Source organism: Battus philenor, unplaced genomic scaffold (genome assembly GCF_028537555.1).
Source record: "Battus philenor isolate CCGP_79_NKW_IND1 unplaced genomic scaffold, ilBatPhil1.0.hap1 SCAF_15, whole genome shotgun sequence".
NCBI classification, from domain to species: Eukaryota; Metazoa; Arthropoda; class Insecta; order Lepidoptera; family Papilionidae; genus Battus; species Battus philenor.
In genome coordinates this window covers 3,913,499-3,933,866 of record NW_027181677.1, presented here as the reverse complement: position 1 = coordinate 3,933,866, position 20,368 = coordinate 3,913,499, and the positions used below count along the sequence as shown (strand labels likewise).

The window sequence follows — 20,368 nt, the reverse complement described above, 5'->3', positions numbered from 1 at the left end:
TTTTGTTTATTTTTTTATTATATCTTACATTAAACAGAAATATTAAATATATCAAATTAAACTATTTATCGTAACTAAAGTAAAATACCAACTACAACAAAGTGCTTTGTATATTGACAGCATTACATTTCTCAGAACTTACGTAATAAAAGTAAGAAATATTTCGCAGTGACTTTTAGTGAAGGTTTTTGTATTGCAAAATTCTCATTCCGTTTTAAAATCTTTGCCCTCTTAAACATGTGAAATGAAAAATGCACAATGCGTTCGCGACATTTTGTAAAGGAGCGGGCTGTCATGTTCAAATTAAGGTCGCAGAGACAGCTGGTGTGACGCCGGCGAGTTTCTCGTGCAGCCAACTGTCGCTCCTGTTGTAATATTGTTAAATGTAATCTTTTAAATGCATTTCCTTTCATATACAATTCAAGAAAAATGTTGTTAAACAAATGAGAGAGAGTTTACAAATTATAATTTATGCTGATAAAAACTTTCGAACTGTTTATACACAAACAGAAAAGAGAAGTCAGATTTTTAAAGTAAGAACGTTTGAAATTAATTTTGAAACAGAGGTGCCTTGTCTAAAATTATGTGAAAATTCGTGGTGGAGGCAATAACGATCACTACAGCGAGCTTTTATTTGAGGCTTTAGCGAGTTTAAGGCGTTTAGTATAATATTTAGTGTAATTTTTTGATCTTTGTATATATATATATATACACATATATATATATATATATATATATATATATATATACATATATATATATATATATATACACAACCGCCACCACAGAAACAGAGATTTTGTGAAGTTCTTGAATGCTTAATTAACTAACAGAAACATTTTACGGTTTAGATATCAACCGGCGCGTTATTTTTTTACAGAATGAAATAAATTATCAGAAATACCTATTTTTAAAATACCTAAAAAAATTATAATAATTTAGTGTTACGAACCTCTGCCACAAACACGAGAAGCAAGTTTAAAATAAAAAGTTATATCATTATCACCATTATTTCAGCTGTAAGACATTGCTAGGTTTAGGCCTCTGGCAATGATTTAAAATTGGAAGAAGCTTGCATTCAGTGTCGTCCTGCCAATTTTATAATATCGTCTATCCACCTTCAGTGTGAACCCATTACGTTACATTAGCTAGTTCGTAATCTTTACTCCAGAACTTTAAGTTTCCAGCGGTCATCTCATCTAGCCGTTCCGCTTAACTATGTCGGTTTCTTTCGTTCGTCTACGGATATTCTCATTCTCGATTCACAGCCGCAGAGAATTCCCTGAGCACTGAAACAAATAAATCTGTATATATTGTCAAGGAAGTGATAGACCTTAAAAGTTTAATAACGTATGCGTATATTATGAAAAAATCTTAAAGAGAAAATATTTTAGCTTGTTGCATTAGTTCGTTATCGATAGTACTCAGGTCATAAAAGCACTACGCTATGGGTGTCTATAGATTTTCTGTACGACCTGAAATTTCCGTTCATTATTAAATTTCATGCGGCGCTCAGACCGGATGATTGCGGCTCAGGGGTTAGAACATCGCTACTCTGTATTATGAGTTAAATCGATGTGATGAAAACTGCATGCATTACTTTACAAAAAATCGATGTATAATATAACGTAATTTTTAATTATCAATTGTTTAAAATTTAAAGAATTAATACCTCAATTAATGTTAATAAAGTTATAGTTGTTGCTTTATCTTGAAATTATTTCATATAAAAGAGGATAAAATATATTGTTTAATTTTGAGAGTAGCGTATTATGTGTGAATCGCTGTCATCGTCAACATTTTAGTAATAGAACGTTAATAAGTAGGAAAACAATTCATTATTAATTTAATTGTCTTTTGATAATATACACAAGGAATTGATCTGGGGTTGTTGATTAGCGACAGGGATGGTGCAAAAAGAAGATTAGAGGATGAATGAAGGAATGGAATCCTTAAAATTTAATGTTTCCATTTTGTTAGCGACAGAAAAATGGCTGGGCGCGGAATAAATAACAACAAATATATATTACACACCCAACCCATAGTATATTTTACATTTTGTCTTACATATAGTGCGTTGGAGCATCTAATAATAAATTAAAAAGTCTTATATTAATTCGAGTATATATGCAGAGTAAACAACGTAAAATTTGTATTGTACAACGAATCGAAACACTTGCATATAAAAAAATTATGAAAAAGGTTTTAGGAGCGGCAAAAAAATAATAATCTAGTCTTCTCAAAACAAATTATAAGAACATTTAACGTAATTATATACTGATGGACAAAAGCTATTTTCATTTACGTATTTTCTTGTCAAATTACGTCATGTTATCAAGCTGTCAATGAAAAGCTCTAAGCGATATTAACTTTTACATAATTAAGTAACGAAGGTTAAATGAGTCGTAAAAGGTCACTACACAACGAATCATAAATATTAACACGCAAAGGTTAAGTAATATACGATGAATCGAAGGACTTATTTCAAGTTGACGGGTAGTGGAGTAATGACGTCATACTCTTACGTTTAATAGGGTGTTACGACGGCCATCTTTTATTTTATCCATTGATTATATTTAATAAAAATTTATTTTGTATATCAAAGTCACGAATGTTAAGATGATGGCGGACATGATATTAAAATTCAAAATATCTTTATTTTTCGCGCTGTGCGTAAAATTTAAGCCTGCACGCCTTGTTCGTATTCGTGTGTGCTAATTTCAAAAGATAACGTTTATCTAATTAGTTGGTATTAATTGTATTGGCTTATCTCTGTATTTATTTAAGAGCATTATAAAAATACCGTGTTATTGTTTTGAGGTAAAAAGTTTAAACGGGTAAATATATAGACCATTTCCTGCTAATTAATATGTGTTTCTATTAAAAATCAATGATTTTCGAAATAATAATTAACGCAGTGATAATATAGTAAGAAGGAGCCTTTTCAAAATTCGGATTACTATATGTTATAATTAATTATTGTTTATTAACTGTCGTCTGCTAGAAGTTTTTTGAATTTATCTGTCGCATTCTAAAAGAAAAATCAATGATGGTCCATATTTCAGAGTGATCACTATATAAAGGTGATAAGATGTATGTGTAATAGAATTTAGTCTTTTTGATGACAAGCTGTACACGCACCTCTTCAAATATTTTACACCTATCACCCTGTATAGATATTTAATAACATTGTAAAAACATAATGTTTACTTAGTTTTAGGAACTTGCATACAGTCCAACGCAAAAGCTAACGGTGATGATTCTTATATCATTTAATTTACAAATTTTATCTACGTGGTGACAAATAATGAAACGCCGAGTCAGCATTTGATTGACCGCCTTATTCCCGGTATGAACGTAAAAAATCTGATTCTTAATATTAAAAATCAATCCCATCCAACTTCTTGATCAGTTAAATTTTTGTTAAATAATCTATTAAATTTTAAAGATATTAATTAAGTACGTGTAAGCAGTATAAAAAGATATTGTTTATATAAGGATATAAAATGAGTGTATCTGCTTGTAAAGTAAACTTCAATAGTAATAAATTCAAGGTTGGTCCTGATATATATATATATATATATATATATATATATATATATATATATATATATATATATATATATATTCACAAAAACTTTATCCAAAATGGTATCCAGTTATACTTCATGACTTTTGACTGATTCTTCTAATAATTTGACTTTCTGTTATTTCAGGAAGATTAAAATAAAAGGAAACGTAATAAAATAAATAATTAAAAGGAAATAACTTGATTTTACAAATGATGTTGTTAGATAACAAGATAAGTCGGTAACTTTATCGGAATTGATCCCTATAAATGAATTAGTCAAAGTCTTTTCGGCTCACATTACTCAAGCCTGCGTGTCTTGTGCCAGTTTACTTTTAGGTTAACGTACAGATACTGTCGGGTAGAATTATTGCAATGAAATAACGAAATAAAAGAATGAAAAGAAATCCTGCCTGCGCAAACAATAATATGAATTGCGTTAATGGTTTATGGATTATTGTTATGTAATGCCTCTCACATCTTTGTGATATGTAATCGTAATCTATTACGAGGGTGCCATGTGAATTTGTCCATCAATAGATACAAAGATAAATTATAATTCTTAGTATATAAAGCTATTCTAGGCAAGTACAACTGCGATAAAGAGATCACTTGGTAAATCCATCTCGGATGAGCAGATTCGAGAAGTTTCGAAACATTTCGTCCCGAAGAGCATCGTGTGACGACAGAGGTCTTTGACCAGTGTGCTATTCCGGTGATAGCATATGGAATACTAAGATGTTGTGGTTTATGATAGGCTCCACAAAGAGTCACAAAGTCATCCAGGGAGTGACCCAGGAAATCACCCAATGCCCAGGGCTATGCTTGGAGTTTCGCTGTCATATCGAATTCGTAATAAAGAGATTTGCAGAAGAACTTAGGTCAGCATCGTTTCTCTAATAATTGCTTGTCTGAAATGTCTGTGGGCGAGGCATATCGCTCATGCAACTTGCGTGTGGGCAGCACAAGATTAGTTATTGTAGCGTATAACATCTTTGGGCCTATGTCTAGGAGTAGTTCATTATCTGTCGTGATGATAATGTTGATGAATTCTATTACAGGTTTTGTAATGTAAAATACTGTGAATATCTTTTTAACTCGTTAAGAACCTCAATAATAAACAATATGGATGGTCCTGATTTTCGCATGAAACTTAATTTTGCTATGCCTCCTTCCAATGCCGATTGCATAACAAAGTGACTCCTAACTTGCCTACGTGGCGAACTAATTTCGTTCGCCAATAACCGATGTGGATATGTGTAAATGCTTCAATAATAGGCTTCTAGAAATACACGTGTATATTTAAAGTTCCAAATTGTTCTTCTATTATTTTTCTAATAATCACAAGGTAACTTTGTTCCAATTTTACTTTTTAAACACAATGTAATTTTCTTGCTAACAACATGAAAGAAGTTGTACACCTAAATTGCATCTTAATTTATACTTTACTTAAATATAGTTTGTGTAATCTATTACATTAGTGAACTTTATAAAAAAACACCCTACTGAAGCCTGTTTATTGATGAAGCCAGACGTTTTTTTGGATACCAATTTAAATTGTCTTTCGTAAAATACATAAGGTCTTAAAACATAACAAATTTTATAAACTATTAATTTTGAATACTTCCACGAACAATGAACCTCCACGAACGTTTCACATACAAAATAAATGCTTGCAAGTAGTTTTTGTTGCAGACGTTATTTCAAAAGAAAATATGTGCATTTTAAATTTCTTTAGTAAACTACGTAGAACTTTCTATTCTTTCGAAAACACAAAATGCCAAATCAGTTGAAAGAATCCAATTTTCCGCAACGAGTCAACTGTCTTTACCTAGAATAAATTGGAAAGTTTGTTCGTGGGTAACAAAAATTGAATTAGATATATCAATGTTATTTTATTATTTTAACAATCTACTCTTTGATAAAATGTTTATAAAGAAACTAGAGGTTCTTCAATTACTTCTTTTATTAATTTTTATGCTGTTAGCCATTACACACATACAGAGAGCAATAGAGAGTGTTATGCTTGGAGCTCTGTTGCACGATCGCTTCACAAATAAGATCCGCTGAAGGAGGACATTAACGTAGCTCAAAGAATCACTTGTCATAAGTGGTAGTTGGCAGGTCATATCGCTCATCTAATTGATAGCCGTTGGAGTCTAAATTTTCTCGTGTGGTAGCCACGAGCCGTTAGGTGTGACTTAGGTAGATTCCCTTCTAGGTGAACCAACGACTAAACTTAAAACAAGGTTATCATGGCGATCTTTGGATGCTTTACAATAGGCGTCTATTGATTAATATAATGGTGATAGACTCTCTCTCTCTCTCTCCTAAACATAATTATTCCCATCTGATCGTAGGGTCTGCTTTCCTTATCTTCTTCCTCCACTTCGCGCGATTGGACACGTCACGACGAAACTTTGCAGGCAGACATGTCTTTCGCTATGGTATCTGCCAAGAAGGGCAGTTATCGGTCTTCCTCTTCTTCTGGACCCAGAAATATTTAGATCCATAGTGACATTCTCGATGTATTCAGGAGATCTCCTCTTTACGTGTCCGTACCATCTAAGCCGACTCTTTTGTAGCTTATCGACGATGTCACGTAACCCGAGGCTACCGCTAACGTACTTGTTGCTTATTTTATCGAGCCTCGTTACTCTGCACATCCACCGAAGCATCTTCATTTCGGCGACTTGGACTGAACGGATGGTGATAGACATACTCCATAAACGGCAATTATTTAACTGCTGAAACAAATTGGTTTTTAAAAGAATATTTTAATTGAGAAAGTTGTTTATTTTATGATGTAAAGTAAATGACAATATAAGTAATGAACCTTTAATGTCCTTTCTCTATTTTCTGAGCAACGACATTTTTTAATTCCTAGTAAACTTTTAAAAATTGTCTTTCTTTTTTTAATCTAATATTCATTAATAGCGTAAACTTATTTGTGATTTAAAATATATTTTTTAATAAATAAGGCAGCTTTACCCGTTTTTCTTAATTTATTGTGAAAATGAATTTGTTTTGTTGTTTACAGATCAAATATTCACAATGAAGTTACAAAAATACTAACGCTTCATTAAATATATTCGTATAATTCGTATTCAACGCTTTTCAAAATTCGAATACGTGAACTCTCAATAGATTTAACAATAACCATCCATTTGCCAGACCACGGCCAAGATAAATCGACGCCGGGTCATCGCCGACGTTTTCTTTTATTGGTATCTATTGAATGAATTCTGCGGAGTTGAGACTTAATATATTAAATGTCATCGTCGAAAACAGTTTTACGAAACACAAATCTCCTTTTGTAATGTTCTATCATTATTTTTAAGTTGTTACTATAGAAATTAAACGTTTTTTTTTTTGTTGATAAAACACAAACTTACAAGAAAAACAATTTAATTTAAGGTAATACTAAACAAAAACGATGTTATTATCATTGATGACTTAATATACGGAAACGTGGTCTCTCACTTTTTGGCAAAGAGCACACAATTTATATAAGAGATTGAATTAGAAAAGGGGACCTTAGCTAAACATAAGTAAAGCACCCAGCGGTTTGGGAACTTAAATTGGCAGTCAGTGCTACACAACGCGTAGAACAGAAAGCCGCTATGACTTAAGGTTCGGGAGTGGATATCACGAACCGGCAATCGCAACATAAGACATCTAGCCACAATGTGTTTTAATGTCGTCGGGATACAGATGCTAGAACGCTGGTTTTATTGAAAATCTACTTAAATTTCCCCAAGGAGGTGTTTTTTTATGGTTAAAGAGAGGTTACGACTTTTCCCTCCTGTCTTCTATTAAATTTAAGTGGGGGAATTCTTCGATCAACGAAAATCGCTCAAATGTCTCGTCAGCTCTCCGTTTTATCTCGCGGACAACTCTGCTTCCACGAACTTATTTGCCTAGGCTAAAAGCGTCAACTTTAACAGAAAGAGAGAGAACGAGTCAGAGAAACCTTTCTATTGATAAGCAAACATGAGTTACATAGAGGCGCCAAGAACGCACAAAAAACACCTAAATAACTAATTGGTAATTTATCTTACCATAAAATGTATGTTACTATTTTTCGGACAGAAAATTAAAGTTGTGCCAAAGTGAAAAGAAGACACCTTTTCAAAACAAAACAAAAATACACCTTAAAAATCAGTATAAAATTGTGGAAGTTATTAAAAACCAAATTTGATTAGCATATGTATGAAATTGACGATAGATAATTTGTGAATAAAGATGATGTCAAGTGCTTTTTTGTGTACAAAAAATATAAAGTTTATACAATAAAAACATGTTATCCGTAAAATTAAGCTCTGTTAAGCATAAATATTAATATTATTGAATTCGTTATTATTTATAAAACACATGATGAATCAATAAATTTGTTTTCTCATTTGTTATTAAAAACAAACAAACCGACTGTTATAATAATTCCACCCCTTGTTTACTTCGGTAAGATAGAATTATGCTAAATGTGTATAAATACCAAAGGAAGTTTACTGAATATATATGATAAACTTTCACGTGTCGATAATTCTGAGAGAATGACGACACTTGCTAAAATGTTATTTCGAAATACTCGTATTGTATACTTGATGTTAATATTCTGAAAATGACCACAAAAAACTTCTCTAAGTTGGCGGTGGGCTCTTCTCAGATAACAATTATAATCTTCTTTATTGTATAACAATTCTTGTTCTATCGCGGCGTCCAATTATGCACATCTTCTCAACAAACTAAACCGTATTCTTAATATTAGCGTTAGATTAGTTTTTAACCTTTAGAAATACGACCAGATCAGATCACTAATAATTATCTATTTGAGAGCGGAAAAATTTTCGTGCCTTCACTACTCTCTATTCTTTACTTATATTTACACCTTTCTACTTAACCAATTCTTGCACTCGTATCACGAGAAAAATCTTCGTGTGTTAAATAATCATTAACTACCTTGTTCCTCCTACAAATCTGTCTTCCTCCATTCTTATTTTCTTGTTTAAAGCGTCCTGGTTAGGAACAAACTTTCCCACAAAATAAGACATTCAGCATATCGTGATAAGTTCAAAAAGAACCTTCTGAGAGCTGCTGTATAGGCGGAAGAATCATAACTTTCTTTAGTAGCGAATTGTAAAACACGTGTAAATATATATGGGTAATTTCTGCATTTATTATATTCTAAATATGTGTTTATTACAAATTAAATAATAAATATAGTATTTTTCATGTACAAATAGTATATCATTATATATTTAATGAACTTTTCTATTACATTGTTAAACCTGCCTACTATAATTAGCACCTCTAGACCATTTTCGGTTGATTGGAGAGAATGCCTATAAGGCATACAGTCCGTCATTACATCAGTTATAAAAAAGGTATATAAATAAATAATAGAAACACAAAATGTATCGATTTTCGAATTTTTTGCACATTCCATAGCCAATAATTAAACGTAATAGTTTATTATCAATATCATCTAAAGGTCAAATAGTATTCAGCGATATGACTCGCACTGTTTGACCTATGCTTCCTCTTTAGATTTCTAAATACATGTCGCGGTGGTAATGGCCTATAGTTCACCAACTTCTCCCGTGATTGCTGTAAGAGGTGGCCAAGGGGAAAATAATTCCAGACGAAGGGAAGCGGCATACCCCAAACATATTTGCAATAAAAAAAACTGCGCTCACCAAACTGCTTGGGTAGCTAAGCACAGCGAGAATTCCCATATACTCCCTCTCCATGACTTTATACGTAAAATATCAAAATTGTCAACTCAAGATATTGCATTTTTTAATATTTTGCATACAAAAGCCTTAATAGCCTAACCTCACTAATTAAGTTAATTTGGATTCGAATATCAGATTCTTATCAATAAAAATTCCTTGTATAATATTTTGCGCACACGTTTTAAGTGATAGAAGCATCACTTTGAAACATGGGGTGATACATCTGGGAAACCTATTAAATAAGCTAAGCTAACGAACTTTGTTTTGTCTTTCAAAAAACTCTCATCGATAAATTAAACGATAATTAATATCGTTACAAAAACGATACTGATTAAGGTATTCTTATAACAATCGAAGCCATAAATCTTTAAAATTATATTTCTAATAAAGATGTCGGCAATTCGAAGTATATTAACACTTTCAGATTTATTATTTAATTAATGCCGTCCTCGAAACGAACTTGCTAAGTACGGAGACTATTAAAAGCGCCAGTTATGATTCAATAACTATTGTTCCAATGTTAAAGTCCTTCCTCTCAACGTCTGAGATGTAAAATTATTACGAAGCTATAATTTCAGTTTCCATTGAAGTTACTTGGAAATGGAGCATGGAGAAGTGAGTTAAGATTAATAATGACGAACAAATATTAAGTTTTTAAGCATTACATCACGGAAGATTGAAGTAGTTTTTTAAAGCTAGGAAATAAACGGACTGTTACAATTATTCAATTTTTAAAGTTCTTAAATCTTTTTGTTCATTTCGTGTGTTTTTTTACTATTGTTTCTCAACGGTGGAGTAACTAAATTTTGCTAGTAAACTGCTCGATATTTAATGCACAAAGATAAATTACGATTTAACTGTAATACAATATATTGTGTTTGTTTTCGATTTTACTTACTTCGGCACTATTAACATCCAGCATAAGGTATTTTTTTACGATCAAGAATAGAAATCAATCAAAAAATAAAGTCCGCACCGTATATACGAACTGTTTACGTTAAAATTTACCCGTCATGTAAAAATGTACTGTACTTTAAATAACTATTAAGATAAATAACGCATTTTTTGTTATTAGCTCTGTTGCTTAAAGACACTTTCAATGTAATTTAACGATATCATCTATGATTAATGTCCTATGTTTAAATATTTTCGTAATAATTTTAAATTACATACATAGTAATCTGTCGGTAAAGTAAGTCGTTATTAAAATTAATAACCGATGCATTACGTGTAAAATATATTGTGTCAAAGGTCATATTTGATATTTTATTCTGGCAGCACTGCACTTTACTTTTCTTATGACAGTTGAAATTCGCAGGTCTCTGCTGTTAGTTAAACAACACTGAATGAATAACTTTCGATATATAAGACGTCAATACTTAGTATCAATAATACACACAAATATATTTTGTGGAAGTGATTAAAATAAATACGTAAATCCTTGACAGTGAATATACTGTGCGTGTTATTAGTGTGCATTTTTGTAATGTAACTTTATATGTACAATCAGATTTACTATTAACAGATAGTTTGGAATTTAAAAGCGGACTTAAAAGGTCAGTATGCAATTTATGTTTTGCTATATCATCCCATCAGCAAAAACTTAATAAACATAAAACTCTGCATGGAGTCTGCGTCGTTCTAATTTTAGAACCGGCCTCTGGTCCAGATGTGTTTATTTTCATAATCTTAAATAACTTTTAATATTCTTTAAAAACACCGGCTTGCGCCCCCTTATTATTTACAAGAACGTACATTTTGATTATATACATATATTCAAAATTGTTGATGATTAGTTTCAATAAATTACAAAACGAGTTTTTTATTTTAATACAAAATACTATCACAATCTATTAACTAATTTTACTCTTTGTTACTTTAATATATTACTTATTTAAAATTAAATATGTAGATTAATTTCTCTTTGTATACAAAGATGACTGGTTACAGGTGTAAAAGCTTTAAAAGGTTGTACAATGTTTAGCTAATTTGTCATCCAGAATCTTTTATACCTATTGCCAATCACTCTGTATAAAGTGTGTAATATGCCCAACCACTCCTACTCCAACTCTATTGGTATATGACAAACCAATAACTTCTGGCAGTATAAAGTCTGCTGGAACAAATAGTAAACAATAACTAATGTTAATATACAGTAACACAAATTTTGAAAATGATTTTTATTACTGATATTGTTATTACTTTGCTTATTATTTCTAAAATAATTGATTTTTAGATTTAATGTACGATACATTAATTGTTATCAAATGTACATTTATTCCTTTTATCAAACCTATAGTTAAACACTGTATGTAATTTGTTTCAGAAACATTGATTAAGTAAAACACTTTCATTAACTTCTCATTACTTTTTTATAATAATAATTTGGTTATTTATTATAATTGAAATTTAACATGTATTTATTTCTTACAGTCTGAATCCATTTATGAACATCAAGAAAGAAGTAGCAATTTCATAATTTTATTTGGATTAAAAAAATGAATGGTTTTAAATATAAAATGTTTCTGGGGCTTTTTACCATTTTTGCATGTTTAGTTACCTACAGTATTTATTTGTTTGTTTTTGAAAGATATGATAAAAAGCAATCACTTGTATTTAAAAGCATTTTTATTTATTAAATTTTGTTTTTTTAATATGAAATGAATACACATTTATTTAACTGATGATTTTTATTTAGACAATGTGCTTACTTTGATTTCTACATTCTCCCCATAGTATTGTTATCTAGGTATGATATAGTCACTCTAACTAAACATTATTTGCGAGATGGTCAACTAAATGAAATCTCTATTGTGAAAGATTTGTTATAAAACTAAATCTAATACTTTTCATGATTATTATTTTTATTTATAATTTGTTTGAATAAGGATAAATAGGTACACCTAAATATTAACACATGTAATTACATTATGATCAGAGGATTTTGTAGATAGTTATAAAATGCACTGGTTTAATACAGTATAACTTTACATGTATGATACGTAAAATTCATCAATTCTGAATTTCCAAATCTGTAGTAGAAGATCTACAAGAGCTTTTTTAAAAATTTCTCAACAAAACCTCTGCAAAAGCTAGTGTATTCTTATAAATTAATGAAAGGATATATATGATTAATATTCCTTAAATATATGGAATGTATTTATTATTGGCTATCTTTGGGAAGGCCTAGTTTTGCAGTGGGCATCTATCAACTAATATAATGATTATGATTATTATTAAAGAAATAAATCAAAGCATATTTTATCAAGATGGATCACATTTTTTTTTATTTTCATAGTAATTCTTCTAGGAAGATTATTTTTAAGACTTGTTGATATAAAACACAGATAAATTAATAGGATTAAAATAAAATAACTTTGCTGTTAATTTAACTTGCTTGTTTTTGTATTATATTTCAAACATAATGTATAAATATTGAAAAATATTTACTTATTGGGACTAAAATGTCTTAATTTGGATTGGCTTTAGATGTTATGAACAAACAATCTACTTTCCGCTAGTTTCTATGCATTAATTATCAAATAACTAATTATTACTTTATGGCCAAACGGTGTAACCTAACCTTTATTTTTATGAACAGCATTTTACACACAAAACCATATAATTATATTATAAAAAAATGTAGTAATACAAGTACTTCATTATTATAGTAACACTTGGCTTTTTTTAAGTAATTACTTGATATGTACATTGCAGAGTGGGTAAGTCCTCGTTAAGACGATCGACGACATAGTGTCGCAGCACGTCGCTGGATGTAGGCAGCTCGGGATCGGTCATCATGACAATCTTTTGGGAGGCCTTTGCCATGTAGTGGGCGTCTATCGGCTGATAAGAAGAATTACATTAAATAGGAATAAAAACAAAAAAGTCAATTCATTTATTTCTTTTTTGAAACTCTAGGCTCTATATAATTTAACCGTAAAATATTACTATAACATAACAAGCCGTATTGATTTCGTAACAATCAAAAAGCCTTTCAACTTTGAAAGAGGCAAATTATAAAACAAGGAATTATTAATGTCGGCCAAACCTCCTTGAAACTTTGCATTGGATTAGCGTGGAATTGAAAAAAAAATAATTGGTTTGGTTTTCATTCTAAGTGGCTCTTATCGAGTAAATTTAAAAAATATTAAGGAATATTTTTATATATTTTGCATTCATATACACACTCGTTTATTGATGCATTGAAAGTGCTTTTCATAAAAGTATGATTCTACCCTTCATATGTTTTTAATAGTACGGCGCACAGGGAAGGCGCTGTCTATATAATCATCGTTATCATCATCACTTCAAACGTAAGACGTTTGGAGGAGGAGGAGAGCTGTCACAATTTTTTGCAGGGTGATGTAATTGAGCGTAACAAAATCGTGTAGCAAGAAAGGTGGCGAGGAATGAAAGACGATGCGTAAATGTAATGGGTGAATGCTGTGAGAATTAAAATGTGAAGGGTAGGGAAGGGAGAGAAATAGTGAAGGAAGACAGCATAAAGGTGAAAATAGGAAGGTACATATTACTGTCCCAAACACAAGACGGGGGAAAGTGTTTTAAAAAAAACCAAACAAACGCAGGAACCCTCTACTAGACGTCACTGGATGCCGAGATTTCCAATGGAACCGGTGAGAAAGCTTACGCTGGGCTATGTCTATTTAATTACTTCCGTCCCTTTAATTATCTATTCATTCCTGATACACTATCTCGAGCATACCTCTCTCCACGACTCATTGAGCAATTGTGAACTTGCCAATGTTGCTCGAAGTCTAAATAAAAGCCTCTTAATCACCAGTTCAAAATTATACACATTTTTGATTTTATCTAATACAAGACTGACGTCAATATTAATACAAAAAGGCTGGCTACAATTTTGTCTCGTTACGTTTTGTATTGCTAACCTAAACTTCAATAGACATTCAAATATAGAACAATGACGACGACCATTCCTTATACATGCCTTTAGGAAAAGATTGACATTTTTTTGTTTCTTTTTTTTTGTTGTGATCTTGCCGAGGTGGCAACGCTCTTGGCTTGGACATTTTTATAGTAATTAAGCTGGAGCGGTCCTCCGGGAGTTTCGGCTAGGATCTTTACATTAGATTGAGAGACTACCAAGATCTTTAGTTTGTCCGCCTCTTCCGCTTAAAGCATATATATGATTTAACGTGAAAATGATGCCTTTTAAATAAGCGTATTTAAAAAGGTTAGTTACGTAGACTGTATCTAATTTCACAAAGCCTAATTACGAGCCGACAGTTACAAGTATTTAAAATGTTATTTTCAGCGTTTCTCATTCAGTTTTATGTTTCTGTACATTTCGGATCTAACGAAAACGTTTACGGGTGGCACAAAATTAGTAATTATTTTAATAATAAGATACTATTGTTTACATGTATTGGAATTGAAAGAAAAATTATATCTTTATAATAGACATGGTTATTTTTTGGTAAATTCAAAGCTGCAAGACAATTACGAAATCCGAATCACAATCGTAGTTGTTCTGAAATGTTTAAAATATCATAGCTGTTCCCATAAAAAAAAACATAAAACAGAGATTATCTTTACTAAATAAAATTGGAGTGTCTGTTTCTAATATTAACCTCTTTTTACTACATGCTTATGAATATATACGGTACATATAATTGTATATGTCTGTCTGTCTGTTGGACTGTCTATTTCTTCCGGCTGATCTCTAAAATGACTGGATCCATTTTGACGGGACTTATACTGGTAGGTAGATGATGTAGTAAGAAGTAACTTAGGCCACTTTTATTTTTGAAAAAAATTTAAACGAAAAAAATCGAGATAAATGTGTTTTAATGGTAAATTCCACGCCGACGAACATATCGTCGTGGTCACAACGTGTAATGATATAAATTTAGAATACGGTACAGTAATTATAAGCTAGACTCATCTTTAAATAAGCCTTGATAAAATTGCGTGTACTGAACCGATCCTTATTTTGGAGAAGCAGCGAACAAAGTACACAACTGTATGTATTATCGGCTTGTGACTTAGTTTACAAACTGTAATTGGTAAGTTGAAATAGTAGTTTGAAAAGGAACTTTAAAAATTTTTCTTATGAATTTTGATGATTTCAGCATTTATTTTATCTAAAGTCTCCCAATACATTTACAATAGGATCGATAGGACGGCCCTTCTTCCGACAATCTTTACCAGGTCTGCGATTTACGGAGCGTGGTCTCAATTCCAAAACCTAAAGGTCTCAGCGGTTGCGCTAGGTTGGTTACTTTCGTCTATTTACTGATCTCCTTATTTCTGACTAGATCTCATATGTTCTCTTTCGATCCGGAGCACAGCATGGCTTGTTGAGCGACTATTAAGTTCGAAGTGACAGATAACGTTGCTCTGCCGTAAGCCATCACTGGTAACACAAAATTTTAATGAAATATACAATTTTCAAAGCTTTGAAAAGGATTTAATAAGAAGTCTTAGCATAATTTCGAACAAGTAAATCAAAGAGCTTTATCCGATTACCGTTTTCGGTGGCTTAAACTGAATGTTTGTGTAAGCGAGATACGATTATGCAGTTAATTCGTGTTGTTCACTCGAGTAATCAACTGAGTTTGTACTTATCCTATTTACTTAAGCAAGCTTAGTTCTATAGAAATTAATTTATGAGGTATATTGAGTCTTCTTTGAACATAGAATTTTGTAATACCAAAAGCAAAACTCCCAATATTGAATAATAAAACTAACAATGCTAGTAATAAATTAAGTTATGTAAAACGAGCGAAAATGGTTTCGTGTCGGTATTTAAGATACAACAAACCATAGCCGTTGATAAAAATATGAACATAACCTTCCCCCATATATTTACAATAGAAATAGTTGAAAAAGGACTCTGAAAAGTCGTTTGACCACACTTTTAGTGGAAGTTCTACGTAGCGCTTCACAATCTTAATGCCGCAGTATTTATCAGACATATTTTTATTTTTCGGTACATTTATAAGGCATAAAAAGAATCCTTGTTATTAGTTTTAGTTTTGTTGGTGTTTATAAAATAAATGTTATTGAAAATGGATGTTTATGTTTACAAAAACAAGTCATACATTTTATACAGCACTATAAAGGATAAATGTCAACTTTAGGACCTAATAAATTTGAATTTTTGTTTCTGTTTTGTGTTACTTCATACTTCTGGCTCTTCATATATGCAAAATCAATATGCTAAGTCTTAGACTTAAGTAATATTTCCATTATTTTGATTTGTAATATACTGACAGATAATATACATCTACAAAGCGTATAAATAGCTGTTTATATCATTAATAGACATTTAGTTTCCGTTCAAGATTTATTATGCCTTGAAATCACGGACTTCAGACAATATCTATCATCTGATCTCAAAAGAGATGAACTGTCTTCGACGGTAAGGACTGTGTTTTTCACTGTCTATTTGATTGATTCATGATATTATAACAATAAGAATACGTTCATTACGTCTTCAGCTAGTTTGATGCATAAAACAAATATGTAAAGCGGATTTGCGCAGCGCTATTGTAAGGGTCAGCTGTGAAGCTCTTATCGCATATTACATTTACCGACAGGATTATCTGTTTGGAAAATGTTAATGTTATTTGCTGATAGTGCTATGTACGTGGTTAAGGAGCGATGGTAGCCTAGCGGTAAGGATTGAGACTTGCGATTGTAGGTCGCGGGTTCGATTCCCGGGACACTATCTTATATGATTAACATATTGTTTTAATGATTTGAGAATCCTACTGCTCAGAAGACAGAATGGGTAGCAGCGTTCTCTGCGTACTATAATACCACACCGAGGTCGCCAACCCACCTGCCAAGCGTGGCGATTACGGGAAAGTCTGTCTTGCTTAGGCGTTTGTGGGCTGACACTAAATGGTAAATAAGTTTTTTTTTGATACGAAGGTCTCTTGTGTGTTAAACAAATAATCCACGCGATGATCTAACTGCGATGATTGTAATAAAATTGACTCTTTCTTTATATACTTTTACAATGTAAAATATGTAATCATTATTTATTAATACTATATGCTGAAGTTTATAAGAATAATGAGTTTAAGAAATATAGCGACGTGCATAACGTTAACACTAATCTTGTTATACCGTTCTCTAGGCTTCATTAAGTTAGTAACTTGGGGGCAACTGTGCGCGGTATTACAATATTCGTATATTTTTCTGCAATATCTTTAAATAATCATGTAATAAATTGAAGAATTGTCTTAAACAAAAATTGGTTAAAAGCTCCTATCATAGTGCGAATGATTTATGGGATAATAAAGCATGTGAATCAATTGCTACAGTTAAAGACAACGTGAAAGTAATTTCAAAACGAAACGGCGCGTTTGAAACTCACGTAAGCGTTATAGGGCAGTTCAATTTGATTCTAGTTTGTAACGAATTGGGCTCTTTTAGTACTCATTTTAAGAGGTATACAAGTAATCACCGTAAGTGATGATCAATTTGTTCTATTAGCTTTGTTATGTTGTCAATGTTGTTCCAACTACTCTGAATGAGAATACGAACCGTAACAGGCAAATAATCGACAGGGCAAGAGAGATTAAGTCGTCTGTTCTAAAATATATCGACCTTATCATCTTGTTTTGACACGTCTGGTACTTTGTTGAACTCTTAATTATTTATGGTCTTTTTAATTCTTTCTTTTACCCATTTTCTACCCACATCCAACTACTTTCAATTGCTTTGTTGACTTCGCTAAGTTGATCTATACTTATTTGACCTAATATTACAACTTTAAATCCAGCAGATAAGTGTGAGCCGTATCATCATATCAGTATATACACCCTGGATACTGTATTTAATTGGTGAAAAGATGACCTTGTGATTGACCTTGTTAAGCTCATCAGTAGAAGCTGGATGCAAGCCGCTTCCGACCTTATTATGAAGCTAGACTAGAGCTAGAATAACACCTTATTATGAAGCTATAGGAGATGCTAATATCTAGCTGCGGACGTCTTTCGTCTGAAATGATGACGATGATGACTTGATTGGACAAAAGAGTAAAATATACAGCAATGGCTGACTTGTGTTTTGTAGAGCGTTGTCTTTGTCTAGTGCTCCGGTACTTTGATATTTAAAATAGACAAAGATAACGCTCTACAAAGGTGAACCTATTTCAATTTCTCTCTCTTTTTAACATGCTGAATTAAACTCTTCTCGCCAATTATACAAAAACCAGACATTGTAAATATTCAATATAATACTCGTTGTATAACATTCCATTTTAAAAAGTAAACACCCGAAAGTGAAGTAGTTATTTACAGAGCAATTATTTGCTTTGCGTTGAGGGTAGACGAGTATATTGTATTAGCTGTCTATAACGGTGTTTGGTCAGTGTCCCTGTTTACTTTGAACGATAACTTGCGATAAGGTTACTATTTTTCGCGACGTGTTCGCTTTTCTACTTTGTATATTTTAGATATAATATAATCTCTTGTAACTACTTAGTTATTGATATTAACTACCAAGTTATATTATACTTTGGTTGTTAGAGGACAAACCAACATTAAAAAACGCCATTTTCTGTTGATAAATGTTTGCCCGTCGATGTATAGTTTCATTTGGTGTTGGAGCACTGACTGCGCTCAGACTAGACTCTTTTTTATTGTTTCGGGGAGAAATCCTCAAGATATGCAAGTAACTCTGCTTTTAAATGGAAGTACAGCGTTAGGGGATTGTATGCCCAATGAAACCCCCTCGATGGCCGTCGTCTGCGATATTGGTATAAGACTCCGGTAACTTAGTTCAGAACTCCCTGAAACCTTTGTTTTCATGATGGTTAGAGATATCGTCTATTTCTTGTCCGCTCAGTCTCTGAAGCTAGTGGTATAGTGCCTTAACCAATACCTACGACATGAAAGGCTTTTTTTATGGACAGATGACACTTTATGGAAAGCCCTGCTCCGTGCTGATGGCGTCATCTTCGAGCTGGATTTAACACACGTTTTTTAAAAAGGTATATGTATAAAGTTAAGTATATTGAAACAGCCCACCTGATTGGCAAGTTGAGGTAGCAATAGAGACCCACGGAAGGTAGGCCACGCAAGAGGCAGAACAGGTGACCGCTGGAGCCTAAACATTTGTCAAGGTAGACGGATGACCTTATTAAGGTCGTATGTAAACGCTGGATGCAAGCCAATCGGTCCTACTGAAAATGTATGAGTTGGAATTTTCTATGACCAGCTATGCTAATCCTACTGCTAAAATGATACAAAGCTACAAATAAGATACCTTTAAAATCTAACATTGAAATCAGTAGCACAGCTATATTAAGTTAACATTGATACATAAAGGAGCAATGTATTTGACCGTTCAAAAATATGACATAGTCGAAGGTGATTTTTTTTTTAAATACATTTTTTGTCGAAATACCCGACAGTAACGGCTATGATACTCGTTAGAGATTTAGGGATAAGCTGTGTACAGGTTTGGAGTTGAACGTAAAACTTTATGATCCAATCATACACGGCTCTTATCATTGCGACGTTTAATGATAGTATTAGTGAAGTGATATACGACGAGAGGTTGGATTATTTTCAAAATATTACCGTACTTATTACATAGCCTATTTTAAGATGCGTTTGGCGGACGGTGTATTAATGTTACGCAGATCTCAAATAAAATTAATTTATGATTAGGTTTCTTTTACAAGTAAATCAAAGATCGTCACCGTGGATCGTGCTGAGCACGGCAACATACACTTGAGTGCAGCCGATTCGACTCACCCATTAAAATAGACAAAATATGTTTTTGTTTCAAGTTTTACAAAAGTATTTAATGTTTTTTTTTTTTATTAAAGCCAGTTCTTTTAACTTTAAATTAACACATTTATCATTTTAATCCTTTCACCACTTTTGAAGATATAGTAGAGAGAATATAAACATAAAAGAGTGTTATGTTATAATTTGACGTGTCAATACTACATTTTTACATGCGTGTAATACACGCACGAGTTGGTGAATTTGATTTAAATACGATTCCTAAAGAAGTAAACATTTCATCGCGAAATCTACAACTAGTGATTTTTTTAATT

The 20,368-nt window shown here is 31.9% G+C and overlaps 1 protein-coding gene across 1 annotated transcript in view; it reads left to right on the top strand.

The window, feature by feature from the left end:
• Positions 1-10,629: 10,629 nt before the first annotated feature.
• The window catches only part of beta4GalNAcTA (beta1,4-N-acetylgalactosaminyltransferase A), a 145,840-nt gene continuing 136,101 nt past the window's right edge, over positions 10,630-20,368 (top strand). Inside the window, exon 1 of the mRNA XM_068761481.1 lies at positions 10,630-10,859. The gene's annotated coding sequence lies outside the window, so the exon portion shown is untranslated. The remainder of the gene's footprint in view (positions 10,860-20,368) is intronic.